The sequence below is a fragment of the Rhinoderma darwinii genome, chromosome 5 (genome assembly GCF_050947455.1).
Source record: "Rhinoderma darwinii isolate aRhiDar2 chromosome 5, aRhiDar2.hap1, whole genome shotgun sequence".
In the NCBI taxonomy this organism is placed as follows: domain Eukaryota; kingdom Metazoa; phylum Chordata; class Amphibia; order Anura; family Rhinodermatidae; genus Rhinoderma; species Rhinoderma darwinii.
Window position 1 is genome coordinate 28494169 of NC_134691.1, and position 16999 is coordinate 28511167.

At 42.0% G+C, this 16999-nt stretch overlaps 1 long non-coding RNA gene across 1 annotated transcript in view; it reads right to left on the reverse strand.

Annotated features, from left to right (window-relative positions):
- Nucleotides 1-294: 294 nt before the first annotated feature.
- The window catches only part of LOC142652351 (uncharacterized), a 28109-nt gene continuing 11404 nt past the window's right edge, over nt 295-16999 (reverse strand). The window contains exon 3 of the long non-coding RNA XR_012847828.1: nt 295-569. This is a non-coding gene — a long non-coding RNA (uncharacterized LOC142652351). The remainder of the gene's footprint in view (nt 570-16999) is intronic.

The following is a 16999-nucleotide window of genomic DNA, read 5'->3' on the forward strand; positions in this document are numbered from 1 at the left end:
AAAGATCAACCTGGCTGTAGGGGATGGAAGGGAGTATGACTACAGTATCAGACTACACAGGGTTTGTTTGTAGTCTGTTACCATAGAGACACCTCGGTCTCCATAGGAGCTGTTAACACATACAATAGGAATTTTTTTAATTAAGACTATTAACAAAAATAGGTATTAGAGGAATAAAAAATTTTATTTGGTTGCGGAAGTGGACATAACCTATAAATAGTTAAATGTTTACATATGTTAATTGTGATGCAAACTAAAAAACAAAAGATCAATATCATTTATAAAGTCACCAGAACTGATAAATTTAATCTATAATTTCTTATATTTTTTTAACCTATTTAGCCACACAGTCCTTTCTGCATCTTTAATAAACATAAATCACCTCATTCATTCCGTAAACTTTGATATTTTAACATATCACGGACAAGTCTGATCAGCGGAATAAGATGACTGAACAATTTCTGTCCTACGTAGCTGGAACATAGTCATTTTACTAGTAGCTTAGAGCATGTAGAGGATGGTTTCCCGTACTCTGCACCCATCAAAAACCAGTCAAAACCACAAGGCTCCTGGAATGAAAAATAACACAGTTTTCATTCATAACTAAAAGTAGAAGGCTTTATATTTGAGTCACATTAAAGTCTGTCAAAAAAATGTGTATCGCAGTGAATGGTCAGTCTACAGGTGGGTGCAATGATTCATATTTGGAAAATCCCATAGTGATTTCTCTACAAATGACATGTACATTACAAAACCACCTAGAATAACAGATATCGAGTTATAATGGTATGGCAATTATCTGCCTCTTAAAGATAAGATGCATGAAGTTATGCAATAATATTAGTAAGGGGAAACTCCAACCAAAACTGAAGTTTCCTATGTGTTCCATTATGGAATTTCACGTGTCAGTCTCTTTCCCGTTCTTTTCCTTCCTGCTTTTATCACTATATATCACACTGGGGCAATAATCTAAATCAGGCTTCAGTGACACTCGCAAGGCCCCAGGGCCGATATCTGAGAAGAGCGGTAGTGATCCTGCTCTGGAAGTGGCCAGCCTGGCCATAGTGTTGGAGAATTGGACAGGAATTGACAGTTTCCCTTCATGATTTCTCAGAGACTAGCTAAGATTAACTGTTGGTGAGTGCCGCAAGATTCTACCTTCTTGCCCTTCAAATGCAGGGCCATAAGCGGCTGGCATGACAGAGGAAGGAAGAGTGGAGTGCAAGGGACTGAATTTGTTAAACCCGGGAGAAGATGTAATGTGTGGGGCAGCCCCTCCCTATTAAAAGTGATACTGTTGCTTTAAATGTATGGGGTTGTGGATTCCCCGACAGGAAATGTGGCAGACCCATGCAAGTCAGTGCAAACAAAACAGGTCTTTACGTCTCCCAAGGAGGTGCAATGCTTGGCGGTTTTTTAATATCACTCGGAAACACAGCAAGCACAAATGTACTCACAAGGAGGTATTACACTTGATCAGTCTGTTACAAGGTTGGCTGCGGTGACTGCCCCTTTAAGCGCTCTCACACGATCTCTGCAGTTCTACAGCATCAGTACTCACGGGTCTTAGTCACAGTCTCTATTACTACAGCCGACACACTCACTCCATGGCTGTCTCTCTCTATACACAATGGCAAGATCCTTTATCTTTACTTTTTCTATGGCTTTTGTTGTGTGATATCACGCTGAAGCAAGTTATCAGAGTCAAGATAAAGATGGCTGGCTTCTCCCTCCTCCTAGTAGTACACTTTAGTGACATGAAGACCTGCACAGCTCAGAACATGTGACCACAAGTCCTTTGCACATAATAACACAGTACCACATCATGTAATAATGCAGCCTGGCCACCAGGTTCTAAGGTCACAGGGTACATGGACCCACTAGGCCGCTCCGCCGTAACGGAGAGGCAGCCGACCAGGTCATAGTCTAGACAAAAGTCTATAGTAGTTCGTAACACTTGGGTACCTGAACTAGTCGTCCAGACAGTGGCTGCGGCTTCAGCACTGATCGAGGTCGGTGCAGCAGGTAGCGCCAGACTGGCAGGCAGTATCCGATGTGGCAGAAGACACTGGACGTGGCGGAAGACACTGGACGTGGCGGAATACACTGGATGTGGCAAACGATAGCAGGTGCAGTAGACACGACTCCAACACTAGTAGGCACAGGAACAAGAACAGCATGGGATACAGGAACAGGTAACAGGGCACGGGTAACAACTGAAACGGGAAACCCTAAGGGACCATTTGCAAGACAGACTTGGGATAAACTAACAACGCTTAGGCAAGGTTCAGAAGGGCTGGGACCTTCTTATAAACCAGGAAATCATGTGGTTGATAATGATGATTGTTTTACAGGTGCGCACGCACGCTCGTGCCCGCTCTTAAAGGGCCAGCATGCGCACCTGTAAAACAATCAGAGTGCGCACCCTACGGGACACAGAAGACCGGAGCGGAAGTGAGCGCTGGCATCTCCTAGGAAGGAGATGGGGACCAGCGCTCACAGATGCATGGCTGCGGGCGTCGGGAGGTGAGTAAACCGTGGCCATGGACGCTACAATAGCCATAGAAACGAAGCAATTTCACAGCATTTACAATGAATGAAGAGTATTTCCCATTAAAATAAGGACAACATAACAGCAGCATTCACTATAGTCCTCCAATATCAAGGCCTAGGGGGAAAAAAAGTTAAACGCATATTATTGTACATTTAAAGCAATAGGATCAATTTTACTGAGAGGGGCTTCTCCACACCTTTCACTATCACACATTTAAAATGGAGAAGATCACAGCTCAGCGTTGCTGGCTGAGCACTGATTATTTTCTCTTAGAATCAGTCAACGTTGTGTCGACAGACACACCCCTAACAGCCTAGCTGGGTTGCCTTAAAACCTCTCTATTGTATCCTGGGAGAGTTTGTTTTCTTTATATCAAGCTTTTGTGCAATGACTTGTAAAAAGACAACTCTACTTCCAGAATTAAAATCAACATAGCATTCTGCTGTATGTATAGACACTGAGCCTGCAGAACCTAAAGTTTTGGTTTAAATTTGACTGCAAGACTTGGTATAAAGGGGGTTTTACACAAGACAATTATCGGGCAGACGAGCGTTAATATAACGCTCGTTGCAGATAATTGCCCTGTGTAAAAAGGGCAGCGATCAGCAGATCAACGAGCAAACGCTCAATCATCTGCTGGTCGTAACGTTGTAAAAAAAGTTAAATACTATCGTTGTCGGCAGCACATCTCCCTGGGAGACACGCTGCCGACATGATAATAATGTATGGGGACAATCGATCGGAATAACGAACTCTCATCCCCATACATAGCTACGTGTGACAGGAGCAAACGAGCGCCGATCAACGATGACTCAACGAGTGTCGGCCGGTGTAAAAAGGCCTTAACTCAGGATCTGTATTTACCTCCTCATGCAGCTAATGCCCCATTGTCTCTGCTGTTAATGGGGCAAACTTAAATGAATGGTCATTTCCAATGCATTCTGCATGCAGTAAAGATCTCTGCATGTACTTGATAGACATTGCTTTCATATTTGAGAGAAATCATTGTATTTATGGCTGCAGTAAACTTTATTTAAATAGTCAAATATTTAAATAATTTTTATATTTTTAACTTTCAAAAATAAGCACTAGCCTCCTCTTAATGCCCTCCGTTCCTATTTTGTATGGTCAGTTTTTAATCATGCTCTTACATCCCCTCTATTGTGGCCTCCCTGTTAATTAAAATAATTATACGCCCATCATTAGCTATTTTTACCATTTCTCTTTGGTCGCAGTAGTTATTTCCTACCTGCTATTTCAGTCCGTTTGGTACTAAGTTGAACACATAACAGATTTCCAGTAATGAGCAAAACATCTGAGACTGAAAAAAACCGAGGCACAGTTGTGTGAAATGTTCTAATACAGTAGCACTAGTAGGTGGATTTACGTAATGTTTGATTTGGAGCTTTTTTTGGCAAAATAATTTGGCTTTGTGTCTTTGTGCCATATACTTCAATTATAGGTTCCCATCACTGAAGAATGACTTTGCTGTTTAACGTGGGAAGGTTTAGGGAGCGGCCGGAAAGTGAGTCAAAGACATTGAATCTATTTCCCCGTATCCTCTTGGATTCCACGACAAAAGAAGATTCACAAAACAACTCAATAGTTTGATGGGAACACTGCGCAATTGTCAACAGATAAATCTCATTTTGGTTCTTTTTATATTTCGGGCCAATAATGTAAAATAGATTTACAGGTCCTTTTAGGGTTGTAGCTAGGCTTTGCTATACCTGGGCCACAAATTAATTTGCTGCCCAAGACCTATATGTAAAAACACTTGTCAAGGCAGTGGCTTGTTGGCAGCCACCTGGCATCCAGAAATCGGGGAAACCTCCCCTAACTGCCCTTTACCAGTAACACCTCTGGGTCCTTTTTGAGTACAAGTCAATTGGCTAGAATGCGAAAAATGCTACTGTCCTATGTAGTTAAAAAAAATTGACTAATAGATAAAATGTATTTCTCTGAGTGATACAATTCGATTTCCTAATTATTTAATTGAAGTGATGATTGCAGATTTTTGTTATTTTACGAAATACTGACTAAAACTTGTTCTTGGTCTGTAATACAAGGGCAGGAAGTAGTCAGCTGGTTTCCCATTAAGTAAATGTTGTAATCCTGTTTAGTTAAGGATTTATTGTGCGTAGCTATACAAGAATTCAGAGAGAGCTGAAATGAACACGTAGGCTAGAGTTGAACTTCCACTGTACTTATGACTATTGGTAATCCTGCCCGTATCTAATAGTAGTAGTAAAAAACAAAAATATATATATATATATATATATATATATATATATATATATATATATATATATATATATACACTACCGTTCAAAAGTTTAGGGTCACTTAGAAATTTCCTTATTTTTGAAAGAAAAGCACAGTTTTTTTCAATGAAGATAACATAAAATTAATCAAAAATACACTCTATACATTGTTAATGTGCTAAATGACTATTCTAGCAGCAAACGTCTGGTTTTTAATGCAATATCTACATAGGTGTATAGAGGCCCATTTCCAGCAACCATCACTCCAGTGTTCTAATGGTACATTGTGTTTGCTAACTGTGTTAGAAGGCTAATGTATGATTAGAAAACACTTGAAAACCCTTGTGCAATTATGTTAGCACCGCTATAAACAGTTTTGCTGTTTAGAGGAGCTATAAAACTGACCTTCCTTTGAGCTAGTTGAGAATGTGGAGCATTACATTTGTGGGTTCGATTAAACTCTCAAAATGGCTAGAAAAAGAGAGCTTTCATGTGAAACTCGACAGTCTATTCTTGTTCTTAGAAATGAAGGCTATTCTATGCGAGAAATTGCCAAGAAACTGAAGATTTCCTACAACGGTGTGTACTACTCCATTCAGAGGACAGCACAAACAGGCTCTAACCAGAGTAGAAAGAGAAGTGGGAGGCCCCGCTGCACAACTGAGCAACAAGACAAGTACATTAGAGTCTCTAGTTTGAGAAATAGATGCCTCACAGGTCCTCAACTGGCAGCTTCATTAAATAGTACCCGCAAAACGCCAGTGTCAACGTCTACAGTGAAGAGGCGACTCCGGGATGCTGGCCTTCAGGGCAGAGTGGCAAAGAAAAAGCCATATCTGAGACTGGCTAATAAAAGGAAAAGATTAATATGGTCAAAAGCCCACAGACGTTGGACAGAGGAAGATTGGAAAAAAGTGTTATGGACAGACGAATCGAAGTTTGAGGTGTTTGGATCACACAGAAGAACATTTGTGAGACTCAGAACAACTGAAAAGATGCTGGAAGAGTGCCTGACGCCATCTGTCAAGCATGGTGGAGGTAATGTGATGGTCTGGGGTTGCTTTGGTGCTGGTAAAGTGGGAGATTTGTACAAGGTAAAAGGGATTTTGAATAAGGAAGGCTATCACTCCATTTTGCAACGCCATGCCATACCCTGTGGACTGCGCTTGATTGGAGCCAATTTCATCCTACAACAGGACAATGACCCAAAGCACACCTCCAAATTATGCAAGAACTATTTAGGGAAGAAGCAGGCAGCTGGTATTCTATCTGTAATGGAGTGGCCAGCACAGTCACCAGATCTCAACCCCATAGAGCTGTTGTGGGAGCAGCTTGACCGTATGGTACGCAAGAAGTGCCCATCAAGCCAATCCAACTTGTGGGAGGGCCTTCTGGAAGCATGGGGTGAAATTTCTCCCGATTATCTCAGCAAATTAACAGCTAGAATGCCAAAGGTCCGCAATGCTGTAATTGCTGCAAATGGAGCATTCTTTGACGAAAGCAAAGTTTGAGGGAGAAAATTATTATTTCAAATAAAAATCATTATTTCTAACCTTGTCAATGTCTTGACTATATTTTCTAGTCATTTTGCAACTCATTTGATAAATATAAGTGTGAGTTTTCATGGAAAACACAAAATTGTCTGGGTGACCCCAAACTTTTGAACGGTAGTATATATATATATATATATATATATATATATATATATATTAAGACGTACCTCTAGTGAAAAAATAAAAAAATAGAAAGTCTATGAATCCGTACTCTGCTACATCGGCTTTCCGGAAAAACAGAAACGAAGCGGCTGAGCGCTTACAGGAGCAATTCTTCAGCTTCGTTTTAGCGATTGGTGGGGTCTCAGTGCTCAGACCCCATCAATCAAAACTTCTGACATGTCACTATGACATGTCAGAAGTTTGTTAACGTTTAGTTACCCTTTAAGATATTCAAGTTCATTTTTCTCTCTTTCTCCCACTCTCTCAGTAAGGAGGATGTAAAGGGCTTCAGTAATTCAAGTCTCCCCCTACTTTGGCCCATATTGAATATTTAATTTGGGGTTTGACAGATATTTTTAAAATTTATGTAGTCCAGTTAGTCTTATGACAGATAGATAATAGTGTAGGACTGTTTTTCATGGTTTTGGGCTAGGTGTCTTTCTCCCAGTGAATGGAAACCTTAATCTTGTTTCATCATACAATGACATTGAAAAATTGTGTGCATTCAGTTTTGGAGTCCCGATCATGTTGTAGCGTAAGAATGTCTTTGCGCACTAAGCAAGATCCAGAAAAAAAATATTTGGACTGTAAGATCTTTATTGTACAATTATGGGGATAACAGCCATTTTTTGTTTTTTCATTTTCGCTTTTTCATCCCTGCCTTCCAAAAGCCCTTTTTATTTTTCTGTCAACAAAGCCGTATGAAGGCACGTTTAACCCCTTATTGACCAGCCTATTTTAGGACCTAATGACCAAGTTATTTTTTTGGTTTTTTTTTATAGTCGAATTCAAAGAGCTCCCTCCCTCTATAAATGATTTAAATGCCGCGATCGGTATTGACCGCGGCATTTAATGGGTTAAACGGCCGCAATTGCATTAGCGGGCCACCGATGGGTGAGAGAGGGAGCTCCCTCCCTCTATAAATGATTTAAATGCTGCCGTCGGTATTGACCGCAGCATTTAACGGGTAATTAGACAGCCGAGCCCCCGGCTCCAGCCTGCACGGGACACAGTGCAGGGCTTAGACTGTGCCGCCGTGAAAAGGCGGCGGCCTAGCCTAAGGCCCCTTAGTGACCGCCGATACTAAATTTTTAGTGTTTTACTACTTTTACAAAATAAAACCAATTTGATAACAAACATTTTTTGTGTCTCCATATTCTGAGACCCATAATTTTTTTGTTTTTTTTTGTCATTGACGTTGATTTTTGCAGGGTGAGGCCTCATGCACACGATCGTATTTTTCCCATCCGTAAATACTGGCGTAAATACGGGTCCGGTGTCACACGTATTCGACCCGTTTTTCACCAGTATTTATGGACCCGTACCCGTAAATACGGTTCCGGTGTCATCAGTATTCCACCCGTATTTACGGGCACGTTTTCGATGTAAAATTGCACAGCACTAATCGGCAGCCCCTTCTCTCTATCAGTGCAGGATAGAGAGAAGGGGCAGCCCTTTCCAAGGTAAAAGTAAAATAAATTCATACTTACCCGGCCGTTGCCTTGGTGACGCGTCCCTCTCTTGACATCCAGCCCGACATCCCTGGATGACGCGTTAGTCCATGTGACCGCTGCAGCATGTGATTGGCCTGTGATTGGCTGCAGTGGTCACATGGGCTGAAACGTCATCCAGGGGTGTCGGGCCGGATGTCGAGAGGGACGCGTCACCAAGGCAACGACCGGGAGACCGGACTGGAGGAAGAAGCAGGAAGTTCTCGGTAAGTATGAACGTCTTTTTTTTTTTTTTACAGGTTGCTCTATATTCTGATCGGAATTCACTGTCCAGGGTGCTGAAAGAGTTACTGCCGATCAGTTAACACTTTCAGCACCCTGGACAGTGACTATTTACTGACGTCGCCTAGCAACGCTGCCGTAATGACGGGTGCACACATGTAGCCACCCGTCATTACGGGAGCTCCATAGACTTCTATGGGCCACAAGTGCCGTTATTACGGCCTGAAATAGGACATGTTCTATCTTTTTCAATGGCACTGTAAAGGATCTACCAGGCACTACGTCTGTGGATACTCCCAGGATTAATCAGTCGACATCTGAGGCCAGACCTCTTAGACTGACACCGGCTCCCACCAATCAGGGTGGCAGGCTCAGGAGTGGGAGAGCCTATCGCGGCCTGGTCAGTCGGAGTTAGCTCCGCCCCCTGTCCATTTATACCTGCCGTTTTCTCTTCCTCATTGCTTGTTATTCTTCTTGGATTCCTGGCCCCACTGCTGCCTTGCTCCAGCCTGCTTCTGCCGTGCTTCTGCCTTGCTTCAGTTCCCGCTTATCCTGCTTCGCTCTGCCCCTGGCTTGCTTCCTGCTCCGTGCTCTGCGTTTGTATACTCCACTACATCCTGATCCTGACTGGCTCGTTCACCACTCCGTTTCCTCACGGTGTTCCGTGGGCTACTGCCCCTTCCCTTGCTTGTTCCCTGTTTGTATCCCCTTGCACTTAGTCAGCGTAGGGACCGCCGCCAAGTTGTACCCCGTCGCCTAGGGCGGGTCGTTGCAAGTAGGCAGGGACAGGGCGGTGGGTAGATTAGGGCTCACTTGTTCCCTTCACCTCCTTCCTGCCATAACAGGCACGGGCACCTTTCCGTAAGAAAACGGGAAGGTACCCGTGGCCAATAGAAGTCTATGAGCCCGTTATTACTGGTCGTAATTACGACCCGTAATAACGGGAGTTTTTACAGTCGTGTGCATGAGGCCTTAGCTGTAGTTTTTATTAATACCATTTTTCGATACATGCATCTTTTTGATCACTTTTTTTTTTTTGTGAGGCAAGGTGGCCAAAAAAAGCAATTCCGTTTTTTTTATTCATTTTTTTATTTACGGTGTGCAGGATAAATAATGTTAAATTGTAACAGTTCAGATTTTTATGGCGCAGCCATACCAATTATGTTTATTTTTAATTGTTAACATTACTTTAAGAATAGGGAACAGTTATGTTTTAATTTTTAATATTTTTATATTTTATATTTCTAAAAACGTTATTTTCAGTCCCACTAGGATAACGATGTTATTACCAAAAAAAATAGCTGAAACTTAAAAAAGCTTATTTTTTTACTATTATTTTCAAACTTTATGAATAAAAATTCTAAAATAGCAAAAAAGGTGTGTATAAAAATGATAAAAACGAAACCTGCAATGTCTACGGAAAAAACGTCGCAAAAATTACGTCGTTTTTATTTTTTTTTTATAAAAATGTGTGTTTGGTGCAACTTTGTAATTCCGTTTTATTAAAAAATATTTTCACTTTTTGAGATACAGCTGCTTTGTATCCTGTATACGTCAGGTCAGCAGGACTGACGGGATCAGTGAAACGGGCCCTGCGCTAAATTATAATCTTAGATGTGATAGATTTGAGGTGGATCCTCCTGCTGACCTGACGGATACAGGATACAAAGCAGCTGTATCTCAAAAAGTGAAAATATTTTTTAATTAAATCAATCAATCAATCAATCACACACATACTAATATATATATATATATATATATATATATATATATATATATATATATATATAAAATTATGATATAACGTTTTTAAATGTGTACATATCCTTGTGGCACTATATACAAGGGGGAGCGCTGTGAGGCACTATATACAAGGGGGAGCGCTGTTAGGCACTATATACAAGGGGGAGCGCTGTGTGGCACTATATACAAGGGGGAGCGCTGTGTGGCACTATATACAAGGGGGAGCGCTGTGAGGCACTATATACAAGGGGGAGCGCTGTGTGGCACTATATACAAGGGGGAGCGCTGTGTGGCACTATATACAAGGGGGAGCGCTGTGTGCCACTATATACAAGGGGGAGCGCTGTGTGCCACTATATACAAGGGGGAGCGCTGTGTGCCACTATATACAAGGGGGGGCTGTCTAGTGCTATCCACAGTGGTATGTGTGTGGCGCTCTTTATAGGGGGGGCTTTTTGGTGCTATTTACAAGAGGGGGAGGGCTGTGTGGCGCTCTCTACAGGGGGGCTGTATGGCACTATCTATAGGGGGCTGTGTGTAACACTCTCTACGGGGGGGGGATGTGTGATATATAGAGGGGGCTGTGTATGGCGATATCTATGGGCGTGTGTGTGGCACTATGTACAGGGGGCTGTGTGTGGCACTATGTACAGGGGGATGTGTGTATATGTGGTGTTTTACAGTGTGTGGTATTATATTCAGGCACGCAGTGTTTGGTGCTATTATATTTAGGGGCACAGTATGTGGCACCATGATAACTTTATTTTCGTTTATAGGTGTGGAAATGTTGGAAAAGTGAGGAGACGTCTGAGTGCCAAATTCTGCAGAAATGAGTCATGGCCGGGAGAAGTCGTCATGAGCGCTGGACCGGATGGAGAAGAAAAGAGGAAAAAAACTACTAGAATCTGAGACGTCGTCACCTGTGAGCCACTAGATTTATAGAGAATCTGTCACCTCTCCTGACACTTTTATTATAGGAATCCTTGTATTTCACAGAAAGTCTTTCTGCAGTCCAAGACTGATAGATAATTCCCCTTGTCAGGAGGTTGTGTCCCTGCACAGTGTGATACTGTCAGTATGTAGGGACACCGCGCTGTGACAAGGGAAATCGTAACACTGTTAATGCTTGCCCAAAAAGGTAGTGTTAAAAATAGTTACGGCACGGCAGGGCGGCGGTGAGGAAGGGGGGCCCAAGTTTGGGTAAAAGCCCAGGGCCTATGGTCTACTTAATCCGCCACTGTCTGCCTCTATGGAATGTCTGCCATTAAGAACAAGTATGCTCTGTTGACCAAATATATTTTTTCTACTGTGAGTTGTTCCGTAGACATGTGGTTGAAGGTTATACTTCAATGCTTTCTGACTTTTATCAGATATTTGCGAGCTATTTGGTGGGCTTTACTTTTTTATTTATTTTTTGTTTATTTTTGTGCATTTCTTAATTTTTATTGACCCATGAAATTATTGGTAACCAACATAATTATCAGTGTTACTAATGCTGAAGTTGTTGTTATTTTTGCATTTTTTATTGGAAGTCTGCCAGATAGTTTTCAGTTTTTTCTCAACATTTTATGAAGAAAGTGAGAAATTTGTAAAAAAAACAAACAGATGTATAAGCTTAAGCCGCGATAGATAGAGAGGAAAACATACATGGACACACAAGCTCGGAACATCATACTGGAATTTCCACTTTCAGAAAGAGCTGATTTTGATAACATTACAGACCACACATAAATAGTAAATTCCAAGCAATTTTTCAATTTACAAGAAATTAAGGTTAGAGCAATAGCACAAGGGGATGATTTTCTGTCAGACACTTACTTTATGATTTAGATGGTAGCTAAAATAATGTAAAAGCAAAACAACAGAAATTGGGTTTAAGAAGCACCCAGAGTGTTTAATGTAAATATTAAAAGATATCACAGTGACTGATCCCATTAGGATGCCACGTTGATACAAAGTAATTGAAATTGCAAACTGAGCTCAAGAAAATGATTAAGGAGCATATTTGGGTCCTTTAGGTTTTTTGAATAATACCGTCACACCATAACCTTATAGTAACTGAATAACAACCCCATACTGTTACTGAATAATAGCACCACACCATAACCATATAGTGACTGAATAACAACCCCATACTGTTACTGAATAATACCCCCATACTGTTACTGAATAATACCTACACACCATAACCACATAGTGACTGAATAATGCCCCCATACTGTTACTGAATAATACCTACACACCATAACCACATAGTGACTGAATAATGCCTCCATACTGTTACTGAATAATGCCTACACACCATAACCACATAGTGACTGAATAATGCCCCGATACTGTTACTGAATAATAGCGCCACACCATAACCACATAGTGACTGAATAATACCCCCATAATGTTACTGAATAATACCACCACACCATAACCACATAGTGACTGAATAATGCCCCCATACTGTTACTGAATAATACCACCACACCATAACCACATAGTGACTGAATAATGCCCCCATACTGTTACTGAGTAATACCCCCACACCATAACCACATAGTGACTGAATAATGCCCCCATACTGTTACTGAATAATACCGCCACATCATAACCACAGTGACTGAATAATGCCCCCATACTGTTACTGAATAATAGCACCACACCATAACCATATAGAGACTGAATAATACCTCCATAATGTTACTGAATAATACCACCACACTATAACCACAGTGACTGAATAATGCCCTCATACTGTTACTGAATAATAGCGCCACACCATAACCACATAGTGACTGAATAATACCTCCATAATGTTACTGAATAATACCTCCACACTATAACCACATAGTGACTGAATAATGCCCCCATACTGTTACTGAATAATACCGCCACACTATAAACACAGTGACTGAATAATGCCCTCATACTGTTACTGAATAATAGCGCCACACCATAACCACATAGTGACTGAATAATACCTCCATAATGTTACTGAATAATACCTCCACACTATAACCACATAGTGACTGAATAATACCCCCATACTGTTACTGAATAATACCCCCATACTGTTACTGAATAATACCTCCATACTGTTACTGAATTATACTGCCACACCATAACACCATAGCGACTGAATAATACCCCCACACTATTACTGAATAATAAATCCACACTATAACGATATTGTTACTGAATAATAGCGCCACAACATAACCACATAGTGACTGAATAATACCCCCATAATGTTGCTGAATAATACCTCCACATCATAACCACATAGTGACTGAATAATACCCACATACTGTTACTGAATAATACCTCCACACTATAACAATGTAGCGACTGAATAATACCACCATACTGTTACTAAATAATACCTCCACACCATAAATAGTGACTGAATAATATCCCCATACAGTTACTGAATAATACCGCCACACCATAACAACATAGAAACTGAATAATACCCACATAATGTTACTGAATAATACCTCTACACCATAACCACACTGTCACTGAATAATAGCGCCACACCATAACCACATAGTGACTGAATAATACCCCCATTCTGTTACTGAATAAAAAACACTATACAAAGATCAATATTATCACCATATATTAACCATACAGATATAAAATGGGAGTATGGTTATGATTGCATGATTTTGTGAGGACAGCAGTTGGACCCTCACAATTTCTGTGCTGTAATAGTGCACCCCTGTGCAGAAAAGAAGCAGTTGCGTGCACAGAAGAAAGGGGGTCCCATAGCAATCATCAAAATGGGCCACACATTAAGCTGCAGGGTTTTGCCACCCAAGCCAGAAGGATCTGGTGATTCTATGACTGTTGGGCAAATTCTCTACCCCTTTGGTAACCATGCAGTTTCCCTGGATTGGAGAATCTTACACAGATGAACCCACCCAGTAGCAAAGTGGATGTGACCAACCAAAGCTGGGCCCCCTCCCTACTAATAGCAGTTACATGGTCTGGCTCTATGGAATGTCTACCATTAAGAACAAGTATGCTCTGTTGACCAAATATATTTTTTCTACTGTGAGTTGTTCCGTAGACATGTGGTTGAGGGTTATACTTCAATGCTTTTTGACTTTTATCAGATATTTGCAAGCTATTTGGTGGGCTTTACTTTTTACTTTTTTGCATTTCTTAATTTTTATTGACCCATGAAATTATTGGTAACCAACATAATTATCAGTGTTACTAATGCTGAAGTTGTTGTTGTTATTTTTGCATCTATTGGAAGTCTGCCAGATAGTTTTCAGTATTTAAAAGTATTTTCTCAACGTTTTATGAATAAAGTGAGTAATTTGTAAAAAAAAAAACCCAGATGTATAAGCTTAAGTCGCGATAGATAGAGGTAAAAACATACATAGACACACACAAGCTCGGAACGTCATACTGGAATTTCCACTTTCAGAAAGAGCTGATTTTGATAATATTTTGATAATATTACAGACCACACATAAATAGTAAATTCCAAGCAATTCTATTTTATGCCACGTTGATACCAAGGCATTGAAATTGCTCAAGAACATGATTAAGGAGCATATTTGGGTCCTTTAGTTTTAACAACATAGTGACTGAATAATACCCTGTTACTGAATAAGCGGCTCGGAGGCACCGCTAGCAGCCGCTATGGCTGCTAAAGCGGTTGCAACGCCACAATCAATAGTATCTGCGTCCTACGGACACAGATGCTATTGAACACTATGACCAGGGGCGTAGCTAGGGGGGGGGCAGGCGGGGCATGTGCCCCGGGTGCAGCTTAGAGGGGGGTGCCAGCGCCACCTCCTCCTGCACTATAATTGTACCTGTGTCTATAGGACACAGGTACAATTAGAAGCAATGAATGGCCGGGTATGTTCTGTGCCCGGCCATTCAGCACCTTTCCATGAGTGAAGCAACTGGTACCTTTTGTACCAGTGAAGCTTCCGTCGATGAAAGGCGCTGACTGACAGGGAAAGTCATCCTGCCCAGCCAATCAGCGCCTTTCATAGACGCTGCGTTCAACCACCAGGAGACCTGCGCAGAAGAGAGCAGGTCTCCATGGCTGCCGGACGGCGTGGGAGCGGGAATAAGGTGAGTTTGAATAGCTTTTTTTTTTAAATTGTAATGAAAGTGTGGCTGTATCTACAGGGAGGACTTTATCTACGGGGGGGGGGGGGACTTTGTCTACACGGGGGGGAACTTTTAATTACAAGGGGGACTTTGTCTGCGGGGGGGGGGGACTTTATCTACACGGGGGGGCTTTATCTACGGGGGGCTTTATCTACGAGTGTGTGTCTATCTACAGGGGGGGCTATATACTGGGGTGGGCTATCTATGGACCACCATATACAGGGGTGGGCTATAGCTACAGGGGGGCTATATAGTATATAGCCCCCTGTAGATATAGCCCCCCTGTAGATATAGCCCCCCCTGTAGATATAGCCCACCCCTGTAGACATAGCCCACCTCTGGATATAGCCCACCCCTGAATATAGCCCCCCTCTGAATATAGCCCTCCCCTGGATATAGCCCACCCCTGGATATAGCCCCCCTCTGAATATAGCCCCCCTGTAGATATAGCCCCACTGTAGATATATCCCCCCTGTAGATATAGCCCACCCCTGGATATAGTCCCCCTGTAGATATAGTCCCCCTGTAGCTATAGTCCCCCTGTAGATATAGCCCACCCCTGTATATAGTCCCCCTGTAGATATAGCCCACCCCTGTATATAGAATCCCACAAATAGCTCCCCCTATAGTGCTCCACAGAAAGCCCACCCCTGTATATAGCCCCCCTGTACATATAGTCCACCCCTGTATATAGTGCTCCACAGATAGCCCACCCCTGTATATAGTATATACAGGGGTGGGCTATCTGTGGAACACTATATACAGGGGTGGACTATCTAGTGGAGCACTATATACAGGGGTGGACTATATGTACAGGGGGGCTATATACAGGGGTGGGCTATCTGTGAAACACTATATACAGGGGTGGACTATATGTGGAGCACTATATACAGGGGTGGACTATATGTAAAGCACTATATACAGGGGTGGGCTATATCTACAGGGGGCTACATACAGGGGTGGGCTATATCTACAGGGGGCTATATACAGGGGTGGGCTATCTGTAGAGCACTATATACAGGGGTGGGCTATATCTACAGGGGGCTATATACAGGGTTGGGCTATACGTGGAGCACTATATACAGGGCTGGGCTATATCTACAGGGGGCTATATACAGGGGTGGGGTATCTGTAGGGCACTATAGGGGGAGTTATTTGTGGGACACTATATACAGGGGTGGGCTATATGGGCGCACTATCTACAGGGGGCTCTATGGCAGGCACTATCTACAGGGGGCACAGTGTGTGTGTGTGGGATACAGTGTATGGTGCTATTATAATTAGAGGTGCAGTGTATGGCGCTATTATATTTAGGGGCGTAGTGTGTGGTATAATGATAACTTTATATTTATTTATAGGTGCAGAAATGTAGGAAAGGTGAGAAGCTGAAGACATCTGAGCGGCAAACTGCAGAAATGGGCTGTGACCGGCAGAAGTCATCATAGAGGTCTGGATCGGATAGAGAAAAATAACTAGAATCTGAGACGTCACCGGTGAGTCACTTAATGTAAATGTTTATTCTGCCTCTAATCAGTAATGTAGTCACTGTATGATCTGCAGCGAGATGGGTGATATGATTATGATATGATTTATTTTTTGTGAAACAGTAACTCCCAGCATATCCTTACCATTGTTCGGGCCATGCTGGGAGCTGTAGTTTTATGCCGTACACACCTATACGGCAGGGTTTGCACTAAATTGAGCTGTATTTGTGCTGGTGCTGTATATATGTAATGAGCTTGGTTCTGGGGCTGTATTTATGTACTGAGCTTGGTTCTGGTGCTGTGTATAGAACTATATTGCTTGTAAAATGTACAAATGTTTTTATGCTCGCGTTACATAAAAAGAAATATGGAA